The following is a 12,860-nucleotide window of genomic DNA, read 5'->3' on the forward strand; positions in this document are numbered from 1 at the left end:
CGTCACTTCCTTCAGGGGCGTGGCCTGACTAGGCCTGGGACGCGTGCTCGGGACTCCGCCTCCTCGTTAAATGGGCCCGGAAGAGAGAGCTCCTCACTCTGCGTAGACCGACGCTCCCTGCCGCCATGTTGGATCTTGGCAAAGGCGGGCAAGGTGGGCACGGAAGCAGCCATTATCTTCGTCGCCGGGGCGGCCATTTTTGATTTGGGTAGGAAGGCCTTCCTCCTTCCCTTCGATTTCCTGGGGACTCTGCGACGTCGAACCCATAGAACAGAAGACGGTCTATTGATTTAGGTGGGCGCCCTCAGGCAAGAGCTGGGAGGATACGGGAAAACTAGAAGGCGGGACTGACCCGCCCCCACTGTTGACGGAGGAAGCGTCGAGGCACGTAGTGGGATGGGGAGGTTAGGGAGGAGCAAAGTTTGGGTCACGTGACCGACGAGCCGGGAAAGGCTGCGTGAGAGCGTCTTGCTCTCTTCCGTTTTACTGAGTTAAACCCAGTTCCATGGCCTGCGAGCCTCCCCGTAGGAGGGTCACACAACCATGGGTCTTGGGGCCTCGAGTTGATGGTAATTCTGTGTGCTCAAGAATTAACTCGTTTCCTCCCGACCCTCCCGGTGATCCTGTGTGGACTTTTCTTGGCAAAGATTCGGGCCGTAGTTTGCTACGTCACAGGGTCACCCAGCTAGTAGGGAAGCCGAGCTAGTCTGGCTTCGTGGGCCTTATTAAAGTTCAGTCAAGCCTACGGGTATTTATTTATGAAGTGCCTTCTAAGGGCTAAAGTGCCGCAATTAGAAGCGGGGGTGGGGGTGGGGCGGGGGGGAAAGCAACAGAGAATTCCCCCGCTTTCAAGGAGCTCATGTCCTAGGAGGGAGATCAAAGGTAAACCACTGTGGACAAACAAGATACAGAATATATTGGAGTGATGGTGATGATAATAAAAGACATTTGACTAAGGGAGTTTGGAAAAAGTGGGATTTTAATTGAGATGAGAAAGAAGAAAATTATAAGTGTGGAAGATTGCTAGTAAAAGTGCACAGGGGGAGGCCAGATTTAAAAATCTGGGCCTGGAAGAAACTAGGTATTAACCAACACCTAACACCCTATAGCGAGATAAGGTCCAGATGGATTTGTGATTTTAGACATAAAGGGTGATACTATAAGCAAAGTAGAAGAACAAGGGATAGTCTCCCTTTCAAACCTGTGGAGAAGGAAGGAATTTATGGCCAAAGAAGGACCAGAGAACATTGTGAAATGTAAAAGGAATAATTTTGATGGTATTAAATTAAAAAGTTTATGTACAAATAAAACCAATTCAGCCGAGGTAAAGAGGGAAGCAGAAAACTGCGGGGGAATGTTTATATCCAAGGTTCTGATGAAGGCCTCATTTCTGATATAGAGAATTAACTCACAGCTATAAGAATGCAAGTCATTCTCCAATTGATAAATGGCCTGAACAAACAGTTTTCTGGTGAAGAAATTAGTCATTTCTAGTCATATGGAAAAATGCTCCAAATAAGTATAGATTAGAGAAATGCAAATTAAGACCACTCTGAGGTATTACTACACACCTCTCAGATTGGCTAAAATGACAGGAAAAGATAATGAATGTTGGAGCCTATGTAGGAAAACTGGAACACCGATACATTGTTGGTGGAGTTGTGAACTGATTCAACCATTCTGGAGAACAATTTGGAGCTATGCCCATAGGGCTATCAAACTGTACATATTCTTTGATCCAGCAGTGTTTCTACTGGGTCTGTATCCCAAAGAGATCATAAATGCAAAAATGCTTGTAGCAGGTCTTTTTGTAGTGATAAGGACCTGGAAATGGAGTGGATGCCCTTCAATTGGAGAATGGCTGAATAACTTATGGTATATGAATATTATGGAATATTGTTGTTCTATAAGACAAACAGGATGATTTCAGAAAAAACCTGGAGAGACTTACACGAACTGATGCTGAGTGAAGTGACTAGAGCCAGATGATCACTGGTAACAGCAAGATTATACGATGATCAATTCTGATGGATGTGGTTTCAATAGTGAGTTGATTCAGGTCAGTTCCAGTGTGATGGAGAAAGCCGTCTGCTTCCAGAGAGAAGATAATGGTGACTGAATGTGGATCACAGCATATTTTCACCTTTTTGTTGTTTGCTTGATTTTTTAAAAACTTTCTCATTTTTTTTATCTTTTTTCTTTTTTTGTATGTGTGCAGCATGATAATTGTGGCAATATGTATGGAAGAATTGCACATTTTCAGTCTACATTAGATTACTTGCTGTCTGGCGGAGAAAAGAAGGGAGGGAGAAAAATTTGGGACACAAAATTTTGCAAGAGTGAATGTTAACTAGCTTTGCATGTATTTTGAAAACAAAAAGCTATTATTTAAAAAAAAAAATCTGGCCTGGGATTTCATAGGCCTAGCAAACTCCATGACTTGACTTCACTCCCACTTAGGAATTCAGGATTTAGTCACATGAAGATCACCAAACTTCACAGACTAAAAAAGTCTTGTGGGGGCACTGGGAGGTTAAGTACCTTGTTTGCCCATTGCCCCTTAGTCATTATGTCAGAGGCATAACAAATCTAGCTCTTCTTTGCCCCAAAGGTCACTTAATGGAATATGAGAATTACCAAAATCAAAATAAGAAACATACAACATAGTTTCTTAGATAAAGTGCTTAGCATCAAGTTATCAACCAGTTGGCAAGCACAATATATTTTTAAAAACTACAAAATGAAATAATGCATGTTGTAAAACTATGGGTAGACAACATATTATTCACAATAGTTTTTCCTTCATTCTCCACAAGGACCATAATATCAGGGAGGTGATGCTATGCAAATGAATTGGATTCCAATGAGGGAGGGCGGTGCAAGGTCACCTGCCTCAGTTTCCCCTCTGGAGCCATCTGGGTCCAGTGACCAGATATAGATTGGGTCAACTGGAGATGGCCTTGGATGAAGTGGGAAACCTTGTCCTTTTTAAGCTAACGTCTACAGGTTTGTTTGATTGAGACCACATTCATTCACTGATTAAGGTAGCTATTGTGGCCAAGAATCTGTTCAGAGATTTATAGTAAAATGTGCAGAGAAGATGACATTCTTCTGTGTTTGTTTCTAGTGCTTAATAAATTCTCATTGGTTTACAGGAGAAGTATTTGATCTAGAAGAGCAAAATACAGTTTTAGAAATTGTTCCAACAAAGTTTACCCCATGTACATATTAAGTTCCTACAATATTTCTTGATATAGAATGACAGTTTTGTTCAACAATCCTCTGAAATTATGAAGATGTAGTTCATAAAATTGTTTACCACTATTATTTTGAGCATCAAGTACAAATAGAAGATGGATTCTTTATTTAGACCCATTTTTTAAACACTAAGTAAAAATAAAACATCTTTTTTCTCCCTCTTCTCTTATTCCTCTATTTAGCATTAGATGGCGCTAAAGATCCATGAATGCTAGTTGTCTCCCAAATATTAGGAGAAATAAATATTTTATGTATCATCAACTTTTATAAATAACTTGGAGGTGGGGGTAAATGTTCCTAGAAAACAACACAGAAAGTAAAAAATGTGACTGTTGATACATTGAACCTATGGGAAATAGGGCATTAAATTCCTAGGACCTCCTAAAACTATCATCTTTTGTGAGAGAGTACTGCAACTACACCTTTCTCCATACAAGTCTTTTTAAAAAACCTTAATTCTGATAATATGTACTTTCCCTAACACAATAACCATGAAATAATCCATAAAATTAGAGAAAAGGTGACTCTGGATGGGATGGAGAGAGGCAGTGGTAGTGATGTCAGAAGAATCCTAAGTAAAAAAGGGAAAAGAACAACACCTGATATTAACCCTAATCACACTTTTGGATCCATGGTTGAACTGTTCCCCTATGAAAAGCACATGTCTAGGGGTGGGTGAACTCAAAACTCCCACCCGGGGCACTTAGGCCTAACCCTGGAAATTATCCCTGGCTCAGATGTGGCAGGGCAGGCTGTGTTCTGCTCTGCTTTGAGCCACAAGCATATGAAGCTTCTAATTTTTTTTTCTCAACTTGCATAACCTGCTAATAATGTGCAAAGTAAATGTGAAAGTGAAAATGAAGATAATTAACAAAAAATCATGTGGATGCTTGAAGTCTTGAAAGTTAAATGGGAACATTAAGGGTTGACTGTACTTCATTTGGATGATAACTGGCCAAATAAGTAGTTTGTACATTTCCAAATATTAATGTAACTTACCTTAGTTTTTTTCAGAATTTTCTTTCCTTAATGTCCTTTTTTGATGAATTAGGTTGCTTAAAAGCTTTGTACAAAGAGTCTAATATTCTAATTTCCAAAATTTGGGTACAAAAGGATCTAATTTATGATGGTATAGATAACTCAAAGTAAATGATTGATCTAATATGAAGTTGATATTTTTGAAAATACGATAAATCTAAAAAATATAGCAGAAAATAGTTTCTGAAATTTAAAAGAATTAGTAACTGTAAAAGTGAATTATTTGTCTAGGATAAGTAAATTTTGCTAAAATATATTATTATATATATTTATATAAAATATTTCTATTAACATATTTTATAAAATACATGTTTCAGAAAATACGATTTTTAATATCCTCCTTGAAGAAAAGTATTTGTTTTTTCTCTGTGTCCCTGTGGCTTAGTACAGTGATTTGCACATATTAGAAGTTTAATAAATACTTATTAGTATAGAACTTTAGTTCTAATTCCTGCAGAATCCCTGGGCTAGCAGAGCTCAGTAACTAGATATTTCACATTAATTCATTTATCTATAGAATGTAAACTCCTTGAAAGCAGGTTATATTTCATTTTTATCTTTGAATCTCCAGTGTTTAGCACAGTGCTTGGCACTTGGTAGACACTTAATAAATGCTTGCTAGTTGATTTGTTATTTATGAAATAAAAATTTGTTAATTGACAGTTAACTTGCTAAACATTGGTTTAGGGGCTGTGGGGAATATAAAGAAGTAAAGAAGTGGAAGACAAGCTCTTTGCCCTCAAATAGTTTATAACCTACCTGTCAAAACAAGATACATACATGAAGCTAGAAGACTAAGTCAATAAGTAAACAAGTTGAAGGTAATATGGTGTGTGTGTGTGTATGTATATATATATATATATATATATATATATATATATATATATATATATACATACACACATTTATATATATATATACACACACACACACATTTATATATATATATATACACACACACACACACACACATACATATACATACATACATATATATGTGGAGTGGGGTATACACACACGCATACATAGATACACACATATATTTAAGTTATAAGAAATATCCTGTCAGTGGCAGTTGTAGAACTAAAATCAAACTAGTATTGTCTATTATATCTTTTTGGTAAAGAGGTGTTTGTTTTTTGTTTTTTTTTGAATAAGATTTCTTGTCCACTCTAAACGATGTTTGCTGAATAATTATATATTATAGTTCAACTGTCATGAAATGTAACTGAATTTTTTTTCAGACTTTTAGGCATCAATATCTAAAGCCAATAAAGGCTACATGCTCTATAGGCATATGCAACATTTGCTTATTGGAAAAGTTAAGCAAGGTAATAGGAAAGATATCTTTACTTTTTTTTTTTTTTGAGGCAATTGGGGTTAAATGACTTGCCCAGAGTCACACAGCCAGAAAGTGTTAAGTATCTGAGAACAGATTTGAACTCAGGTCATCCTGACTTCAAGGCTGGTGTTCTATCCACTGTGTCACCTAGATGCCCCATGTTATGAAAAGAAAGATTTTAAATTGTATTGTTTTATTGATGATAAAATGCTCTTTTGAAACTGATTTGAATTAACTCAGGTAATTTAATTTAAAAAGTACTCTATGTTATATATAAGCAATTCATAAGGGTCAGGTAGTGTTCCTTAAATTCTATAAAAATAGCAATGAGAAGGTGCATTATAAGAATTCTGACAAAAAAGTTGAGGTGGCCATTTAGCCATAAGGATTATTTTAAAATTGAATATTCATAAGTCAGGGAGCTTGCCTGTATTCTGAGGGGACTAAACAACATAATAGCATGGGGGATAGGAGCATAGGAAGTAGGAAAAAATGTTTTATCAAGATTGTATAAGGCAAAAGCACTACTGAGTGAATTTGTAGACTGAATATTTTAAAAAATGGATCTGATAGCTATTTTGCTATTATAACTTACATATCTGGAGACAGGATGATAAATGAAATAATCTCTTGAAGTCTCTTCTAGCTCTAATTTTTTTCTACATGTTGATCATAGTTATGAAAATTTCAAGAAGAAATTGAAAATTCAATAGATGTAGTAATTCTGAATCATGCATCTGTATCAGGGAAACCTCATGCAGCCCCAAGTTGGATACAATTCCATAAAGGCCTTTGATATGTGAGAAAGAACTGAACCTAAATTTGAGGATTGTATGGTTTCAATCCACTGACGTATGAAGTCAATATGAAATGTTCCTCCAACCGCAATGCCAGTGCCTTAGAGTAATCAGACCATTAAAATGTCCATTTGAAAAAATGTTCACATGTTCCATTTATATTTACTGCTGCTGTGCTCCATTACAAATCGAAGGCCTCTTTGTGGCCGATGAAAAGCTGAAGGTAGGTCAATTGACTGGAAAGAACTCTGCGAATTGAAACATACAATTCCATGTGGGTAAGTGTTAATCCGCCAGTCCATTGAACCCAAACAAGGCGCTGTAGATCTCTCTTTAAAACAGAGTTTTGGGAACTAACTGACAGCAGTTGGCTGGCGTTTGGGCACAGTTATAGTATTTATGTTTCTGTTGCCTTCCTTTTCAATCTGTGTTTCCTGCCACTTTTTGGTTTGCAAGTTATATTCATTGTCAATGTTTGGAAAGAAGATGCTCTTTCTGACAGGCTTCAACTAAACTTAACATTTTATGACAATTTGCTAGTGATTATTCAGTTTCCTTAAGATGATGTGGCTAGGCTGGGGATCTGAAGTACAATAATATTATGAGAAGTATTCTCAATGTATTTTCAATCATGAGAAGGAAGAAATACGTTAAACTTAATGAAAACACTTTTTCCTGTGAAGTCAACATCTTTAAAATGTTGATATTGGGATTTTGAATTTGAATTTAAAATCAGGAGGTCCTGACCTATAAGCAACCCTAACTCACTAAAATACATAGTTATTGTAACTGCACATTGGCTAATATTTTTAAGTTCCAAGGTCTCCTTTCCTCCCCTATATTAGTTTACCCCATACATTATTTCTTATTCTTCACTGAATAATAATGTGTATAACTAGGAATTTATTTCTCTCAATTATTCCAAGTAGAAAGCAAAGCCTGCTCTACTAAACTAAGTTTCATTAACTCAGGAAATGTGGGGTGGTAAAGGGAAAGATTTTTCTTCATCCTCTACCCAATATTATTGTACCGTGAGTGGAAAGATATGGCACAATATTTTGTAAAATATACCTTCTGAAACTTTTACTCAAAAGAGAGATATTAGTTGATGTATTGTTTTGTTTTGGTTTTTCCAATTCAGTAGCATATGGCTTCATAAAATTGCTTTCTTTATCCAGACTGGAAAGGTGGGAGGTTTTGAAGCAGTGGGAAAGAGAAGGCAATTATTCCACATATATATTCAGCTATATCACATAGTTCTTGGATGAACCTTTTCCTTTTCTGGAGAAAAAGGCAAAACTAGTAAGGAATCTATGCATAAATAGTTATTAGGAGTGAGGTTTGAGAATAATTAAAAAGGAAGACTGGTGATGAGAAACTGAACCTAAATTTGAGGATTGTATGGTTTCAATCCACTGACGTATGAAGTCAATATGAAATGTTCTGTTTCTGTTCACACAATCCCAGAACCTCAGTATTGGAAAGTGGTTACTTAGTCCTACTCATATACCATACCAAACAAATGATTATCTAGTCTTCGAAGATTATCTATGAGGAAAAATGTGGGAATATTTCCCACCTTTAAATAGCTCTAATTGTTAGGAATATTTATGATATGTAACATGGCTCTACCCTGAGGGCTAGGCCCATTACATTTTACTTTCTGTAGGATTCTTCTGTATACCGAGATATTTGAGGAATCTCTTTTGACTCAAGCCCCTACCAGTTGTGTTCTCCCCATTCTTGGAGGAAAAGTGATGATCACTCCAGTTCCAGATAACTACTTTATATTAAATTAGTTTCTAAAAAGAGATATTTACTTCAAAAATGCAGCAAGAACAAACATTATCTTCCTTCAACAACTCAGTATCTGGGGAGTAATATTTTCCCATACACTGTATAATTAGAGCTGTTATGGTCTCTAAAATAGTTTGACTTAACACTTGACAGGGTTTTTTTGCTGCTTTTTGCAGTTGAGGGTACCGGACACCTTCATGCTGGGGGGAGGTGTGAGGGGGTGGGGTGGGGAGGGGGGGACTTGACAGCTGTTTCCTTTCTCCTGGGTCTTTGGACTTTTGTTCTTTTTTTTCTTTCTTTCTTTTTTTTTTTTTTCAATTCTAAACACAGGGAATGAGGTCTACAATGCAGCCTGAGTGTGAGCCATGGGAATTTGAGAGTCCATTAATCCCAGCCAAGTGTAGCAGACAGCCCAGCAGTGACAACGCACAGATCCAGAGACTCCAGCCTTGTGGAAGCTGCCAATCTAGGCTTTGGATTTGAATTTGGTGGGATGAATGCTTTGTAGAACACCTCTCTCCAGATACTGAGTTGAGACATTAGTCTTCCAAAAGCAGCTCTCTAGCATCCTCACCCAGATAGGGCCATCTTAGGATATTTAGGCATGAGCTAGGCCCCCATTACACCTACTTTAACCCTAAATTTGTCTTCTTGCAGCATCTACCAAATGCTCTTGGTTTCTAATCCCTCCTCTTCAACATGCTTCAGCAGCTGCCATGTCCCTCTGAAGTTTTCGTTTCACTAGTCTAAAGATCGGCTTTCCTTTGGCTAGACCTCATATGGCATAATCTCAGGGTCCTTCTCTATCCTGGTTGCCTGCCCAGATTCTAGAACCTCTTATTAGTGGTTTCCTAACTGACTACAGAAATTCTAAAATTCAATGGGATTATTGTCTTTCTAATCCTGGACACTTTTTCTTAATGATCACCATAAGGATTTTCTTGAAGACTATATGGAGACATGTAAGATAGAGCCATATATATTGGCATGGAATTGAAAGTAACATGGAAACTATAAGAGTCTTAGGGGCTGGAAAGGATATGAGAGATCATCTAGTCCAGCATCCTTAGCTTTTTTTTTTTTTTTTTTTAAATAATTATAGCTTTTTATTGATAGAACCCATGCCTGGGTAATTTTTTTTTACAACATTATCCCTTGCCCTCACTTCTGTTCCGACTTTTCCCCTCTCTCTCTCCACACCCTCCCCCAGATAGCAAGCAGTCCTATACATGTTAAATATGTCGCAGTATATTCTAGATACAATATATGTGTGCAGAACCGAACATTGCTCTTGTTGCACAGGGAGAATTGTATTTGGAAGGTAAAAATAACCCCGTCAAGAAAAACAAAAATGCAAACAGTTTACATTCATTTTCCAGTGTTCTTTCTTTGGGTGTAGCTGCTTCTGTCCCTCATTGATCAATTGAAACTGAATTAGATCTCTTTGTCGAAGAATCCACTTCTATCAGACTACATCCTCATACAGTATCATTGTTGAAGTATATAATGATCTCCTGGTTCTGCTCATTTCACTTAGCATCAGTTCATGTAAGTCTCTCCAAGCTTCTCTGTATTCATTCTGCTGGTCATTTCTTACAGAACAATAATATTCCATAACATTCATATACCACAATTTACCCAACCATTCTCCAATTGAAGGGCATCCATTCATTTTCCAGTTTCTAGCCACTACAAACAGGGCCCTTTTCCTTCTTTAGTATCTCTTTGGGGTATAAACCCAGTAGTAGCACCAGCATCCTTAGCTTTTGAGAAAACTAAAGTCTAAGGAGATTAAATATTAAGTGATTTAACCATTGTCATAAAATTAGCATTCTATCTTAGGTAGTTTTTACATTAAAATACAGGTCTTGTTGCCCTTAAGATCATTTCTAAATTTTGCTGCTGCTTTGTCCTTGTCACTTATTTTATGATTATCAATCCATATTCCTCATAACAAAAGCACATAGCCAAATTCAGGAAACAGGAGAGAGTGGAAGGAAATGGTGAAGGCTGTTGAAAGTTTTGGGTAGATTTTCATAGTATGGAGCATATTAAAATACTTAAGTGTTAAGTGTAAATAAAGACATTGACATCTAGTCGGAATCACAACCACAAGTCCTTCAAACACAAGACCTCAAAATATTTTAGACTTGAAATAATCATGAAATTCTACTATTGGTGGCTTGGTCACTGACACTGTACTTGCCCTTGGTACCAGCTGTTTTTTCATAGAACACATTTCCTTTCCTTGGAACTAAATATAGATTTAGTTCTATTGTGCTCTGACACTTCTTTAATGAAATGGTGATCAAGTCTCTTGGTTTTTATACTTGATATTTAGTAGAGACTTCTTAGACTTTTGATAAGTTTTTCTTTCCCCTTAATATATCAGACACTTTAGTCTGACTGTCAGTTCTCTGCACCCCTTGTGGAGTAACTTGAATAGCAGAGATGACTTGTATTCCTGTGGCGTGATTTGGCTGCCAGCATTTTTCTTTTGCCTTTAGCTGAGAGGATGTCTTTTGACCCCTGCTTTAGCATTGATTCGTAGCTTCCTTGAGAATCTTATCCTGTCTGTACTCCCTTTTGCTTTAGACTTCCAGGGCTGAGGTTTCCTTTAGCATTAAAGCAGGAACAAAACCAGCTCTACTCTCCAGGAATTGAACTCTTGTGGTTACTCTTCTGAAAAGCAAACCAAATGTGGAGTTGGGCTCATCTGGATTCCTTCAACAGCAAATGAATATCCAGACCTTCCTTTTTAACAGTCATGTCTGCCCTCTCTTCTTTTTAAGTAGGGGATTTGAGAAGCTTATAGTGCACTTGACTGAAAAGTTGGATCCATTTACCTACCTCAGGGAGTGACAACCAAGCATTAAAATATCAGAGGTCATTTAATTTAACCCAAATTTGAATTATTATCCTAAGGACTGGATAAGTTGAAAATAAAGGAGGGCTGAGATTAGATCTCCTTTATAGATATACATCACCTAATGATTTTGTTTTCTATAGTTAGCTCCCAACTTTGCTTCTACCCTTTTGGCTATTTGTAGTGTGTCCCTGATTAAAGTCCCTATGCTAAGAAATATTGGCAAGGTCTCTAGTACCTGATCCCTGGTACCAAAAACTACTTTTGAGTCCTGTCTCTTTTTTAAAAGGGTTCTAAATTTGGAGCTTGAAAACATTTAGCAATTCATTGTTCTTTCATTTTTCTATTTAACAACATATATCAGACAATAAGGTATCATACAAATATTTTCTACTTTAAAAAAACCTGACACAATATCCCCTAAATTTCTGAAATAAGAGTTATGATTTTGAACTACAAAAGAATTTGTGGCAATGTCCCTTAGTATATTTAAAATATATTTAAGTTTATAAAAATTGCATTATACCAAAATTTTCAGGACATGTCTTTTACATAAAGCAAATATCCATTTGCATGTTTATACTAAATAAGATGAAAATCTTTTACAAGAGGCCCACTCCAATGCTTCATATTGACATGTAGGTGACCTTGAGGTTGTAAAGGCTATGCCAGTGGAGCATAGACTGTGTCAGGTTATATACCAAGCTGGAAAGGCTTTAGGGACAGGCCTTGTGATAGACTATACATTTACTCCGCAAGGATCCAGTGACAAATTACAGATCCTTGACGTATAGAAGAAATCTAAAAATGTGTCCTTAAAATGGGAAAAAAATCTACTACTATTCCTCCAAGTGAAAGAAAGAGATTTAGATGGTTTGAGATGGATGACAGTATTTTGTCAAAAGTATTTTTAAAATTTTTGAAATTCATGTTATAATGTGAATAATGGAAGTGAAATACACAAAGTTACTAGCACTAAAGTGAAATTTTTAAACCATTAAACAAACACTTTTTGGGGTGTGTGGGATAATATTGTTACCTTTATACATACATACCCTTATTGTGTTCCTGTTTCTCATATACACTGTCTAATCTATAAAATAAGTACTGATCTGTACACCCTTCATTAATGACCTTTATCCTTACTTTGGCTTTTACTTGACCATCTTTCTTTCATTCAAGCAACATAATATTTCCTGTTGATTAATCTATTTTGTTACAATAAAACAAAAATTCTGACATTTATCATCTCTATGACATCTTATGATGTAATAAGCTTAGAATTGTGATGTTAAACAATTGGGTAAAGGAGAAATTAGAATTCTTTTAGTGAAAAAAAAAAGCTTAATGTCCCAAGGAAGCCTTAAGAGAAGAAAAGCTAGTAGACATAAGTGAAAATCCTTATATGATAACCAATATTTCCATTATAACCAGTACACACTAAATAATTTCCTTTTGGAAGATGTTTGCTTAACTATTTATAGAGTGTAGTCTGGAGTTGGGGCTACTGAGTTAGCTTGGGGAGAAGAATCAGAGTATCTGGCCTTCCTCACCTTTTTGTAACTCATCAGTGACTTTAAGAAGCAAAATTATATTTTTTTTGTTTCTCCTTTGGTCAATAAATTATTTTTCTATTGTTTGCCATAACCTTATTTAGTCACCTTTACTCATTTGTTGTTGTAAAAATATGTATCTGAAAGATCATTGGACAGCTTAATAGATCTCTGGATGGCAGATCTTTGGAGAAAATGAGATAAATTAA

Source organism: Sarcophilus harrisii, chromosome 1, assembly GCF_902635505.1.
Source record: "Sarcophilus harrisii chromosome 1, mSarHar1.11, whole genome shotgun sequence".
Classification (NCBI taxonomy): Eukaryota; Metazoa; Chordata; class Mammalia; order Dasyuromorphia; family Dasyuridae; genus Sarcophilus; species Sarcophilus harrisii.